Source organism: Tachyglossus aculeatus, unplaced genomic scaffold, assembly GCF_015852505.1.
Source record: "Tachyglossus aculeatus isolate mTacAcu1 unplaced genomic scaffold, mTacAcu1.pri scaffold_144_arrow_ctg1, whole genome shotgun sequence".
Taxonomy (NCBI): domain Eukaryota; kingdom Metazoa; phylum Chordata; class Mammalia; order Monotremata; family Tachyglossidae; genus Tachyglossus; species Tachyglossus aculeatus.
The window spans coordinates 224,786-239,062 of record NW_024044868.1 but is presented as its reverse complement, the minus strand read 5'-3'; positions in this window follow the sequence as shown (position 1 = coordinate 239,062).

Sequence of the window (14,277 nt, the reverse complement as noted above, 5' to 3'; positions counted from 1 at the left end):
AGCTTTTCAATTCCAGTTCTGCATTGGCCTGGAAGATTCTCCCATTTTCAGTAATGGTGGTAGAACCTTCCCAAATGGGAATATACTTTTTCAAGTTCCAGGAGATTGGGAGCTATCCAAGACCTTAACTATAGTGCTACCTATGTGAGGCTTTATCTAGTCTAAAAACACACGAGCGCACACAGATGCCCATGCACACAAACACGGGAAAAAGAAAAATAACCCATGATGTCCTCCTTTAAATCAACAAAATAACCCAAAACAGGGTTTGGTCTGTGTTCAGAGTCTGAATGAGAATGTTGTGAATTCCAGAGAGTTCTTTCTTTCTGCCTCACAGCTGGTGGCAAAGGATATTGCTACATGAAAGCTGCCCTGTCAGTATCAATCATTATTACTTGTGCTGCTACATTCCAGAGAATGAATTGGCCTCATTGGTAACTCCACTGCAAGGTGATTATCACAGACAAGCCAAACTGAACCTCCAGTTCTACAGGCAGATTAATCAGAATTGGAGAGATTATAAAGACAAGAAACACCTCTGGTGTGGAAAGGGAAACAAAATGGTTGTGTTACTCTCTTCTTACCCATCTTCCAATTACTGCATGTGCCTACCGGAATTAAAGCGAAGTGGTTTTTTTTAGAGAAGACAAAAGCGATCAACTCGAACCCTTCCTATTTTGTGTAGGGAAGTGTTTTTTTTTAAAGAAGACAAAAGCGATCAACTCGAACCCTTCCTATTTTGTGTACCCTTACAATCAATCAATCAGTGGTAATTACTGGGTGCTGCCAGTCTATCCCATCTGCTTCTTTCTTTCTTTACTCCCGGTCCTTGGTGGGAGCCCAGTTGACTTTCCATCCATAATAGTGATTATGGTGTTCATTAATAGCTGCACCAGATAGAAGATGATCAGATTGAATCAATCACTGGCATTTATGGAGTGCTTACTGTGTGCAGAGCAGTGTACTGTGTGCGTGGGAGAGTACAATGTAACAGAATTGTTAGGCAGGATCCCTGGCCATAAGGAGAAGCAGCTGGCTCAGTGGAAAGAGCACGGGCTTTGGAGTCAGAGGTCATGGGTTCGAATCCCGGCTCTGCCAATTGTCAGCTGTGTGACTTTAGATAAGTCTCTTGACTTCTCTGTGCCTCAGTTCCCTCATCAGTACAATGGGGAAGAAGACTGTGAGCCCCCTGTGGGACAACCTGATCGCCTTGTAATAATAATAATAATAATGATGGCATTTATTAAGCGCTTACTATGTGCAAGCACTGTTCTAAGAGCTGGGGAGGTTGCAAGGTGATCAGGTTGTCCCATGGGGGGCTCACATTCTTAATCCCCATTTTACAGATGAGGTAACTGAGGCACAGAGAAGTTAAGTGATTTGCCCAAAGTCACACAGCTGACAAGTGGCAGAGCCGGGATTTGAAGCCATGACCGTTGACTCTAAAGCCTGTGCTCTTTCCACTGAGCCACACTGCTCCCCAGCGCATAAAACAGTGCTTTGCATGTAGTAAGCGCTTAATAAATGCCATTTTAAAGAAAGGAGTTTACAGACCAGAGGGGAGACAGATATTAAAATGAATTCCAGTTGGATATATAGGTAAATGGGGAGGGTACAGACAGAAGTGCAAAGGTGATCAAACAGAATCAATCAGTGGTAGTTACTGAGCACTGTAGTAAGTGCGTGGGAAAGTACAATAGAATACAGTTAGTAAAGGTGATGGTAGAGGTAGATGGAAGTTGATAGAGGTGATGCAGAACAGAGAGCTAATGGGGAAAGTGAGGCATCTTGGACGAAATATAATAACGATGATAATAATAATAATGGTATTATTAAGTGCTTATTATGTGCCAAGCACTGTTCTAAGTACTGGGATAGATACGAAGTTATCAGTTTGGACGGAGCCTCTGTCCCACATGGAGCTCAGAATCTAAGCAGAAGGGAATAGGATTTAATCCCACAGTTTTGCAGATGAGGAAACTGAGGGGATAGAAGGGAGTAGAATTTAATCCCTCATTTTTACAGATGAGGAAACAGGTCCAGAGAAGAGAAATGACTTGCCTACGGTCACATAGCAGACAAGTGGCAGAGCTGGGATTAGAACCAAGGTCCTCTAATTCCCAGGCCTGTGCTCTTTTCACTAGGCCACACTCCTTCTCTACAATTTTAGTAGGGCTTTGAAGATGGGGAGAGTGGTGGTCTGTCAGATTCATTCATTAAATCATATTTATTGAGCACTTACTGTGTGCAGAGCACTGTCCGAATTGCTTGGAATGGGGAAGGAGTTCCAGGCCAGAAGAAAGATTCAGGCAGGGGGTCAGCAGTGAGAAAGATGAGATTGAGGCTCAGGGAACAGGCAGTCCTTAAAAGAGCTCAATGTGTCGTCTGGATTGAAGCAGGAGATCAGTGAAGTAAGGTAGAAGGAGGAGAGCTGATTTAAAATCATGGTAAGGAGTTTCTAGGTAGATGGGCAGTCATTGGAAGGTTTTGATGGGTGATGAGACATGGATTTAGTTTTTTTTTAGAGAAATGATTAAGGCAGCAGAATGACATATGGACTGGAGAGGGGAGAGACAGGAAGCAGGGAGGCCATGGAAGTGGCTGAGTCAGTAATTAAAGCGTGCTATAAGAGCTTGGATCAGCATGGGAACAGCTTGGGTGGAGAGGAAGGGGTGATTCTAGAGATGTGAAGGTAGAGCCGACTGGATTTGGTGGCAGACTGAGTATAAGGGTTGAATGAGAGGGATAAGTTGAGGATAATGCCAAGGTTACGGTGGTGGTAGTTGTGTCTACAGCTATGGAAAAGTCCAGGGAAGCTAGGGTCTGGGTAGGAACAGAGGCACAGAGAAATTAAGTGACTTGCCCAAGGTCACCCAGCAAGCAATTGGCAGAGCTAGGATTAGAACCCAAGCCCAGGTTCTTTCTGCCAGGTCATGCATAGATTCCACTTTCCTCTTACAAACCACCTTCCTTAGTAAGAGTTTACCATCCAAGTAGCAAGCCGATTAAAATTTGATAGAGATTGGTCTCACAAGTCCTTTGGATTTAAACTGCTTTGAACGTTCCTGTCACTAATGGTCATTGCTGCTTCACTTCTGGTGACAGGGATCTGGATCAGGAATCATGCATGGGCAGGGGAGAAGAAGTAGAGGAAAGAAAATAACCTGGAAATCACAAGAGCAAAAATCAAAGGATAGCAAGCAGATGACTTTGAAATAGACAAGGGTCCAAGCAAATCCTTGCCTAGACCTCCTGGCTGTCATAATGATAATTGTAATAATAATAACAACTGTGGTATTTGTTAAAACCTTACTGTGTGCCAGGCACTGAACTAAGTGCTGGGCTGGGGTCTACTTATTCTACTGTTCTCTCCCAAGCCTTCAATAAGGCTTTGAAGGCGGGAGAGAGTGATATTTGTGGATTTGAGGAGGGAGGGCCTTCCAGAGGCAGAACATGGGTGAGGGGTCAGCAGTGAGATAGACGAGCTCGAAGTACAGTGAGAAGGTTAGCATTAGAGGAGCCAAGTGTGTGGGCTGGGTTGTACTAGGAGAGTAGCAGGGTGAGGTAGAAGGGGGGCAAGGTGATTGAGTGCTTTAAAGCCAATGGTGAGGATTTTGTTCGATGTAGAAGTGGTCAGACAACCACTGGAGGTCCTTGAAGAATGAGGAAACATGTCCTAAATGTTTTTGTAGAAAACATTCTGGGCAGCAGAAAGAAGTTTGGAAGTTCTGAGCGGTCAGAGAGTTAGACTCAGCCGGTCTTAGACCTTGGAGGCCATCTGGTTTGGGAGGCATGGGAGGAGAATAGCACATCACTTCTCTCTGCCTCAATCGCCTCATCTGTAATTGGCACTAAATCCCCCTCCCTCCGATTTAGACCATGAGCCCCAAGTGGGACAGGGTCTGTGTCCAACATGATAAACTTGTATCTCTCCCAGGGTTTAGAAATGTGCTTGATACAGAGTAAGGTTTAACGAATACCACAGAATGAAATAAAAAGGACCCCTCTTCTACTCTGTGTCTGGGTTGGATATGTTGGGTTCGAGGTGTCGGCAGGACATCCAAGAAGAGAGGCCCTGAAATCAGAAGGAAACGGGAGACTGCAGAGAAGGAGAGAGAGAGATTGAACACATACCTTCTCCTACATGGGTCTCACAGAGGGACAGAGAACAGGAATCTTATCCTCATTTTACAGATGAGGAAACAGAGGTGCAGAGGGGTAAAGTGACTTTCCCTCAGTCACGCAGCAGGCAGGTGCAGCATGGCTTAGTGGAAAGAGCCCGGGCTTGGGAGTCAGAGGTCGTGGGTTCTAATCTCAGATCCACTACTTGTCATCTGTGTGACCTTGGGCAAGTCACTTCACTTCTCTGTGCCTCAGTTACCTTATCTGTAAAATGAGGATTAAGACTGTGAGCCCCACGTGGGGCAACCTGATAACGTTGTATCTACCCCAGCACTTAAAACAGTGCTTGGCAGATACTAAGAGCTTAACAAATATTATTGTTATTATTATTATTATTATTATTGTGTGGCAGGGCTGTGTTGAGAACCTGGGTGTCGTGACACCCAGGCCTGTGAGGTTTTCACAAGGCATCACTGCCCTTCCATCTAGACTGTGTGGCTCAGTGGACAGAGTGCAGGCTTTGGAATCAGAGGTCATGGGTTCAAATCCCGGCTCCACCAATTGTCAGCTGTGTGACTTTGGGCAAGTCACTTAACTTCTCTGGGCCTCAGTTACCTCATCTGTAAAATGGGGATTAAGAATGTGAGCCCCTTGTGGGAGAACCTGATCACTTTATAACCTCCCCAGCGCTTAGAAGAGTGCTTTGCACATAGTAAGTGCTTAATAAATGCCATTATTATTATCATCATCATCATCTAGACTTACCTTAGCTTAGCACCCCACTTCAATCCCACTTCACTCTGTTGTCTGGACGATTTTGCTACGAAACCATTAAGTCCTTACATCCCCGCTCCTCAAGAACCAAACAGAAACTTTTTACCATTGACTTTATAGCACTCAGTCACCTTGTCCCCTCCTACCTTACCACTCTGATTTCTACTCCAGTCCAGCCCCAACACTTCACTCCTCTAATGCCAACTGAATCACTGCCATCATCATCATCATCATCATCATCATCATCAATCGTATTTATTGAGCGCTTACTATGTGCAGAGCACTGTACTAAGCGCTTGGGAAGTACAAATTGGCAACATATAGAGACAGTCCCTACCCAACAGTGGGCTCACAGTCTACAAGGGGGAGACAGAGAATAAAACCAAACATACTAATAAAATAAAATAAATAGAATAGATATGTACAAATAAAATAAATATATAAATAGAGTAATAAATATGTACAAACATATATACATATATACAGGTGCTGTGGGGAAGGGAAGGAGGTAAGATGGGGGGGATGGAGAGGGGGACGAGGGGGAGAGGAAGGAAGGGGCTCAGTCTGGGAAGGCCTCCTGGAGGAGGTGAGCTCTCAGCAGAGCCTGGAAAGGAGGAAGAGAGCTAGCTTGGTGGATGGGCAGAGGGAGGGCATTCCAGGCCCGGGGGATGACATGGGCCGGGGGTTGATGGCGGGACAGGCGAGAGCGAGGTATGGTGAGGAGATTAGCGGCGGACGAGCGGAGGGTGCGGGCTGGGCTGTAGAAGGAGAGAAGGGAGGTGAGGTAGGAGGGGGTGAGGTGATGGAGAGCCTTGAAGCCCAGGGTGAGGAGTTTCTGCCTGATGCGCAGATTGATTGGTAGCCACTGGAGATTTTTGAGGAGGGGAGTAATATGCCCAGAGCGTTTCTGGACAAAGATAATCCGGGCAGCAGCATGAAGTATGGATTGAAGTGGAGAGAGACACGAGGATGGGAGATCAGAGAGAAGGCTGATGCAGTAGTCCAGACGGGATAGGATGAGAGCTTGAATGAGCAGGGTAGCGGTATGGATGGAGAGGAAAGGGCGGATCTTGGCAATGTTGTGGAGCTGAGACCGGCAAGTTTTGATGACGGCTTGGATGTGAGGGGTGAATGAGAGAGCGGAGTCGAGGATGACACCAAGGTTGCGGGCTTGTGAGACGGGAAGGATGGTGGTGCCGTCAACAGAGATGGGAAAGTCAGGGAGAGGGCAAGGTTTCGGAGGGAAGACAAGGAGTTCAGTCTTCGACATGTTGAGCTTTAGGTGGCGGGCAGACATCCAAACGGAGATGTCCTGAAGGCAGAAGGAGATGTGAGCCTGGAGAAAGGGGGAGAGAGCAGGGGCAGAGATGTAGATCTGGGTGTCATCAACGTAGAGATGATAGTTGAAGCCGTGGGGGCGAATGAGGTCACCAAGGGGGTGCGTGTAGATCGAGAACAGAAGGGGACCAAGCACTGAACCTTGGGGAACCCCCACAGTAAGAGGATGGGAGGGGGAGGAGGAGCCTGCAAAAGAGACTGAGAAAGAACGACCGGAGAGGTAAGAGGAGAACCAGGAGAGGACAGAGTCTGTGAAGCCAAGGTCAGATAGCGTGTTGAGAAGAAGGGGGTGGTCCACAGTGTCAAAGGCAGCTGAGAGGTCGAGGAGGATTAGGACAGAGTAGGAGCCGTTGGATTTGGCAAGCAAGAGGTCATTGGTGACCTTTGAGAGGGCAGTTTCCGTGGAACGTAGGGGACGGAAACCAGACTGGAGGGGGTCGAGGAGAGAGTTGTTGTTGAGGAATCCTAGGCAGCGAGTGTAGACAACTCGTTCAAGGAGTTTGCATAGGAACGGTAGGAGGGATATGGGGCGATAACTAGAAGGTGAGGTGGGGTCAAGAGAGGGTTTTTTAGGATGGGAGAGACATGGGCATGTTTGAAGGCAGAGGGGAAGGAACCAGTGGAGAGTGAGCGGTTGAAGGTGGAAGTTAAGGAGGGGAGAAGGGATGGAGTGAGAGATTTCATGAGATGAGAGGGAATGGGGTCAGAAGCACAGGTGGCCAGAGTAGCACTTGAGAGGAGGGAGGAGAGCTCCTCTGAGGATACTGCTGGGAAGGATGGGAGAGTAGCAGAGAGTGTTGAGAGCCGGGGGGATGGAGTAAGGGGGGGAGAGACTTTGGGGAGGTCGGACCTGATGGATTTAATTTTGTTAATGAAGTAGGAGGCCAGATCGTTGGGGGTGAGGGAAGGAGGAGGGGGAGGAACCGGGGGCCTGAGAAGGGAGTTGAATGTATGTAAGAGCTGGCGGGGGTGATGGGCATGGGTGTCAATAAGGGAGGAGAAATAGTTTTGTCTGGCAGAAGAGGGGGCTGAGTTAAGGCAGGAAAGGATAAACTTGAAGTGAACGAGGTTGGCATGGTGTTTAGACTTTCGCCAGCAGCGTTCGGCAGCTCGAGCATAAGAGCGAAAGAGGCGGACAATGGCAGTGATCCAGGGCTGTGGGTTAGTGTTGCGAGAGCGGCGAGGGGAAAGGGGATCGTGTGAGTCCAGCTGAGTAGAAAGGGTAGAGTTGAGAGCTGTAATCTGATCATCAAGACTGGGTAGAGAGGAAAGGGCGGTGAGGTGGGGTGTGAGGCGCTCTGAAAGATGGGTGGGGTCCAGAGAGCGGAGATCTCTGTGAGGGAGTAATACGGATTTACAGGGGAAAGGAGTGTGAGTGAGGAGGCAGGTGAGAAGATTATGATCAGAGAGAGGGATTTCAGAGTTGGTGAGGGTGGACACAGTGCAGCGGTAGGAGATGATGAAGTCGAGGGTATGACCAAGTTGGTGAGTGGGTGAGGTGGGGTGGAGGAAGAGGTTGGCAGCATCAAGGAGAGATAGAAGGCGGGTGGCAGAGGAGTCGTTAGGGATATCCATGTGGATATTGAAGTCTCCGAGGATCAGAGTGGGCATGGAGAAGGAGAGAAGGAAGGTGAGGAAGGGGTCAAAGTCGTTAAAGAAGTTGGAAGTGGGGCCGGGAGGGCGGTAGATGACTGCTACAAGAATCTGGAGGGGGTGGTGGAGGCGAATAATGTGGGCTTCAAAGGAAGGGAAGGAAAGGGAAGGGGGAGGAGGGATAGTGCGAAAGCGACATTGGGGGGCGAGAAGGAAACCGACACCTCCTCCTTTTCCGGTGAGTCTGGGGGAGTGGGAGAAGGAGAGGCCTGCACTGCAGAGGGCAGCAGAAGAGACCGTGTCGTCTGGAGACAGCCATGTTTCAGTTAGGGCGAGGAGGAGTAGAGAGCTGGAAAGGAATAGGTCCAGGATGAAAGGGATCTTACTTAAAATGGAGCGGGGGTTCCAGAGGCCACACTTGGCAGCAGCTGTCGAGGGAGGGGAGGGAAGGGGAAGGGTGCGAGGGGTGGGGAGGGTTTGCATTGGGATGAGTTTGCGGGGGCCTGGGCGGGGAGAGTGGGAAGGGGGGTGGTGATGGGAAAGGAGAACTGGGATGGGGTGGGGGCGGGGAGAAGGGGAGGGAGGGGGCCGGGAGGGAGGACCGGAGGACCTGCACTGGTACAGAGGAATCCTTGGTAGGGCATGAGGGGGAGTGGTCTTGGTGGGGGAGAGGGAGGGAAAAAGCTGGGTGGGAGAGGGGAAAGGGAAGGTGAGGAATGGGAATGGCAGTTGGGAGCAAGGGAATTGAAAGATTATTTATCTTACTTTTTATCTCACTGCCAGCCCCTGGCCCACATCCTGCCTTTGGTTTGGACTTCCCTCTCACTTCACATCCGATAGATGATCACGCTCCTCACCTTCAAGACTATGTTAAAAGCACATCTCCTCCAGGAAGCCTTCCCTGACTAAACCTTCATTTCTCCCACTCATTCATTCATTCATTCAATCATATTTATTGAGCACTTACTGTGTGCACAGCACTGTAATAAGTGCTTCGAAAGTATAATTCAGCAATAGAGAGAGACAATCCCTGCCCATACTCCCTTCTGCATCACCCTTGCACTATGATTCACATTTTTCATTCTGCCCATCCTGAGCCCCACAGCATTTATGGCTATATCTGTAATTCATTTCTTTATATTAATTCCCATCTTCCCCTCTAAACTGAAAACTTGTAATGGACAGGGAACATGTCTATCAACTCTGTTCTATGGTACTCTCCCAGGCGATTAGTAAAGTGCTCTGCACACAGTATGTGTTCAATAAATATGAATGATTGATTGGATTACCTGATCATCTCCTTCCCATCTACAAGTTCAGGCTCTGTTTTGCAGTGTTCCCAGTGGAGGAGTCCAGGAGATAATCTAGGATTTACTAGTTATTTTATCAGTCAACAAGACACTTGGAGATATAGGGAAAGCTGAGAAGTGCTTCCACTTCCTCTAGATGGGGAAGTAGAAGATGGAGGGTCCCAATGTTTTAAACCCCATTAAGCATGAACCATCATTCTGCCCCTTCTTGTGGAGATTTTCTCAGTGTTCGCCTCTGTGCTATTATTAATAACAATAATAATAATTGTGGTATTTGTTAAGCACCTACTATATGCCAGGCACTGTACTAAGCACTGGGATGGAGGGCGAAGTGGATAGAGCAAGGGCCTGAGAGTCAGAAGGTCATGGGTTCTAATCCCAGTTCTGCCACTTGTCTTCTAAGTGACCTTGGGCAAGTCACTTTGCTTCTCTGCACCTCAGTTACTTCATTTGTAAAATGGGGATCAAGACTGTGAGCTCCCTGTGGGACAGGGACTGTGTCCAACCTGATTTGGTTGTACTTCCCCCAGTGCTTAGTTCAGTGCCTGGAACATAGTAAACACTTAACAAATATCATAATTATTATTATTATAAGCAAATAGGGTTGGACACAGCCCCTGTCTCATGTGAGACTCACACTCATCCCCATTTTACAGATGAGGTAACTGAGGCCCAGAGAAGTCAAGTGACTTTCTCAAGGTCACATGGCAGACAAGTGGTGGAACCCATGTTCTATCCACTCCACCATGTTGCATTCCTCTCCCTCCCAAACAACCTCCCTCTCCACATTCCCCAGCCCCTATCCCTTCCCTCCCTCAAATAAATCTTTGTAATCCAATCGGATTACAATCGGAGGTGGGGATAATCAGTGGCAGGACACCTTCAGGCTTCAGAACCTTTTCCTTCAGGATGTCCTGCTCCCCCCACCAACAAAAGGTAGCAGTCCCAAACTGGAGATAGAAAACAGATGGAGAAATAAACTAAATAACCCTCAAAGGTGAGAGATGGGCAAAGGGTCTGTTTCCATTTTTATGGGCTCAAAAATATTTTACCAGGCAGCCACGTCTGTATTGTCTCATTAAAATCCAAAATCCAAGTTCCACCGGAGGCCAGGCTGTCTTCTGTCGAATCTACATGGCAGTAGACTGGTCTGCGGAGAAGGACACGGAACTGGGCACTAGAAGACCTGGGTTCTAGTCCTAGCTCTGCCACTGGTCTGCTGTGTGACCATGGGCAAGTGACTTGGACTCTCTGGCTCTCTTTGTCCTCATGTTTAAAATAGAGGTGAGATCTCTGAACTTCCTGCCCTTTAGACTGTGAAGCTTGAGTGGGCCAGGGACTGTGTCTGGTCTGTACTTGTACTTGTAACTTGTAACTTGTACTTCCCAAGCACTTAGTACAGTGCTTTGCACACAGTAAGCGCTCAATAAATACAATTGATTGATTGATTGATCTGTAAACTCCTGTGGGTAGAGACCACGTCTGTTAACTATTGTACTGGTACTTTCCAAGCGCTCAAATGCAGTGCTCTGCACACAGTAAGCGCCCAAATAAATGCCACTGAGTGAGTGATTGATTACCTTGTTTCTACCTCAGTGTGAGCTAGTGGAAAGAGCGTGGACCTGTGAGTCAGATGAGTCAAAGGTCCTGGGTTCTAATTCTACCTCTGCCACTTGTGCGATATGTGACTTTGTGGGTAAGTCACTGCATTTCTCTGGGTCTCAGCTTCCTCATCTATAAAATGGGAATTCGATACCTCTTCTCCCTGCAATTAGACTGTGAGCCCCAAGTGGAACAGAAATAGGATCTGATTACCAATCAATCAGATTTACCGAATGCTTACAGTGAGTACAGCACTGTACTAAGCGCTTGGGAGAACACAATATACCAGAGTTGGTTGGCTGTTTTCGCTCTACTCCAGCAAAAGTGCTCCACAAATACCACAGTTATTATTATTGTTACTGTTGTGTCCAATGAGAATATCTTGCGTCTACCCTTTGTTTCAACTAATAATGTGTGCTTAGTAAATACCATAAAGACAAAATAGAACAGCAACAGGGATCTCTTTCCGATTCCTGAATTATTTGACCCTACTGGCCTCAGGGAGTTCTTTTCTTTTGCAAGTCTGAAAAGTTTGGAAGAGTTTGTTTGTGGTGCCAGAGAGCCTCCTTCATTAGCAATTGTGAGAAACACCACCTCCAAAGAGTGTTAAAACAATTCAGATTGTTGTAAAAACAGGAAGGAGAGATTTTCTCTTTCAAACTGCTGTAGTGACTAGGTGTTGCATAAACAAAAATAAACATATATATTTAGGCTTCTCACTGATTTTTTTTAAACTTTAGCGTTCAAAGTTTCCCGCATTAGATTGTAAGCTCCTAGTGGTCAGGAATCCTGTCTACCAACTCTATTTTATTGCAAATAATAATAATAATACTAAGAAGCAGCGTGGATCAGTGGAAAGAGCAAGGGCTTTGGAGTCAGAGGTCATGGGTTCAAATCCCGGCTCCGCCACTTGTCAGCTGTGTGACTTTGGGCAAGTCACTTAACTTCTCTGGGCCTCAGTTACCTCATCTGTAAAATGGGGATTAAGACTGTGAGCCCCACGTGGGTCAATCTGATCACCTTATATCCCCCCCCAGCGCTTAGAACAGTGCTTTGCACATAGTAAGCGCTTAATAAATGCCATCATTATTACTATGTGCCAGCCACTGTTCTAAGGGCTGGAGTAGTTACAAAATAATCCGGTTGATCACAATTCCTGTCTCACACAGGGTTTACAGTCTTAATCTCCATTTTGCAGATGAGGGAACTGAGGCACAGAGAAGTTAAGTGACATGCCCAAGGTCACACAGCAGACAAGTGGCAGAGCCTGGATTAGAACCCATGACCTTCTGACCCCCAGGCCCATGCTCTATCAACTAGTATAGTGCTCTGCACACAGAAGTGTTCATTGCCATCGATTGATTAAAAATGGATTCAAAGCTTCATTGAAGGCACATCTCCTCCAAGAGGCCTTCCCTGACTGAGTCGTCTTTTCCTTTCCTTCCATTCCCTTCTACCCCTTTGCATCACCCTGACTTGCCTGCTTTCTTCATCCACCCTCCCACCCCACAACACTTATGTACATAACCTTAATTTATTTGTCTATATTAACTTCTGTTTCCCCCTCTGTAAGCTTTTTGTGGGCAGGGAAGGTGTTTGTTATATTGTAATAATAATAATAATGATAGTTGTATTCATTCATTTATTCATTCAATCGTATTTATTGAGCACTTACTATGTGCAGAGCACTGCACTAAGCGCTTGGGAAGTACAAGTTGGCAACATATAGAGAAGGTCCCTACCCAACAGCGGGCTCACAGTCTAGAAGGGGGAGACAGACAACAAAACAAAACATGTGGACAGGTGTCAAGTCATCAGAATCAATAGAAGTAAAGCTAGATGCACATCATTAACAAAATAAATAGAATAGTAAATATGTACAAGTAAAATAAATAGAGTAATAAATCTGTACAAACATATATACAGGTGCTGTGGGGAGGGGAAGGAGGTAGGGCTGGGGGGATGGAGAGGAGAGGAAAAAGGGGGCTCAGTGTGAGAAGGCCTCTTGGAGGAGGTGAGCTCTCAGTAGGGCTTTGAAAGGAGGAAGAGAGCTAGCTTGGTGGATGTGGGGAGAGAGGGCATTCCAGGCCAGCAGAAGGATGTGGGCCGGGGGTCGACGGCGGGACAGGTGAGAGCGAGGCATGGTGAGAAAGTAAGCAGCAGAGGAGTGGAGGATGCGGGCTGGGCTGTCGAAGGAGAGAAGGGAGGTGAGGTAGGAGGGGCTGAGGTGATAGAGAGCCTTGAAGCCGAGAGTGAGGAGTTTTTGCTTGATGCTTAGGTTAACTGGTAGCCACTGGGGATTTTTGAGGAGGGGAGTAACATACCCAGACGTTTCTGCACAAAGATGGTCCGGGCAGCAGCGTGAAGTATAGACTGAAGCAGGGAGAGACAGGAGGATGGGAGATCAGAGAGGAGGCTGATGCAGTAATCCAATCGGGATAGGATGAGAGATTGAACCAATAAGGGAGTGGTTTGGATGGGGAGGAAAGGGCAAATCTTGGCGATGTTGCGGAGGTGAGATTGGCAGGTTTCGGTGACAGATTGGATGTGAGGGGTGAACGAGAGAGCAGAGTCGAGGATGACACCAAGGTTGTGGGCTTGTGAGACGAGAAAGGTGGTAGTGCCATCTACAGCGATGGGAAAGTCAGGGACAGGGCAGGGTTTGGGAGGGAAGATAAGGAGTTCAGTCTTGAACATATTGAGTTTTAAAAAATATGGAAAGCTCACAAATTTGTGTGTCATCTTGTACTCTCCCAGGTCATATTGTACTCTCCCAAGTGCTCAGTACAGTGCCCTGCACACAACGCTCAATAATTGCAACTGAATAAAGGAATAATTCTAGTATTTATTAAGTGATTGCTATGTGCCAGGCATTGTACTAAGCGCTGGGGTGGTCACAAGCAAATTGTACTCTCCCAAGAGCTTAGTACAGTACTGCACACAGTAAGTGCTCAATAAATACGGTTGATTGATAATCTATTCGAACTACCAGACAGGTTGCCAGGTTTTTACTTTGGGCTGAATATTCAAACTTTTTGAAATAGGCATTTATGCAGTAATATTGTAGAGTTGGTGAGAGTCAAGCCTCTGGAAATTAGGAGATCTGGATTCTAGTCCTGGCCCTGCAATCAGGGAGCTGCCCTCTTGGCAGCAGTGGTAAAGTTTTCTGAGGAAGAATCCCCCCAGAGAGTTCTGTGAGGTGGACAGGCTCAACAACCATCCTGACAAATAGTTGGCTAAACTGGCCAGTGAAGACTTCGGAGGCTACCAAGGCAACTAACTACCCAGTTCTGGAAATAAGTCTGCGGTCATTTTGGCTGTTAATCAACCAATCAATCAATGGTATTTATTGAGTGCTTACTCTGTGCAGACCACCGTACTAAGCTCCCAGGAGAATACAAAACACAGAATTGGTATATTAATAATGTTGGTATTTGTTCATTCATTCATTCATTCAATCGTATTTATTGAGCACTTACTGTGTGCACAGCACTGTACTAAGCACTTGGGAAGTACAAGTTGGCAACATTTAAAGATG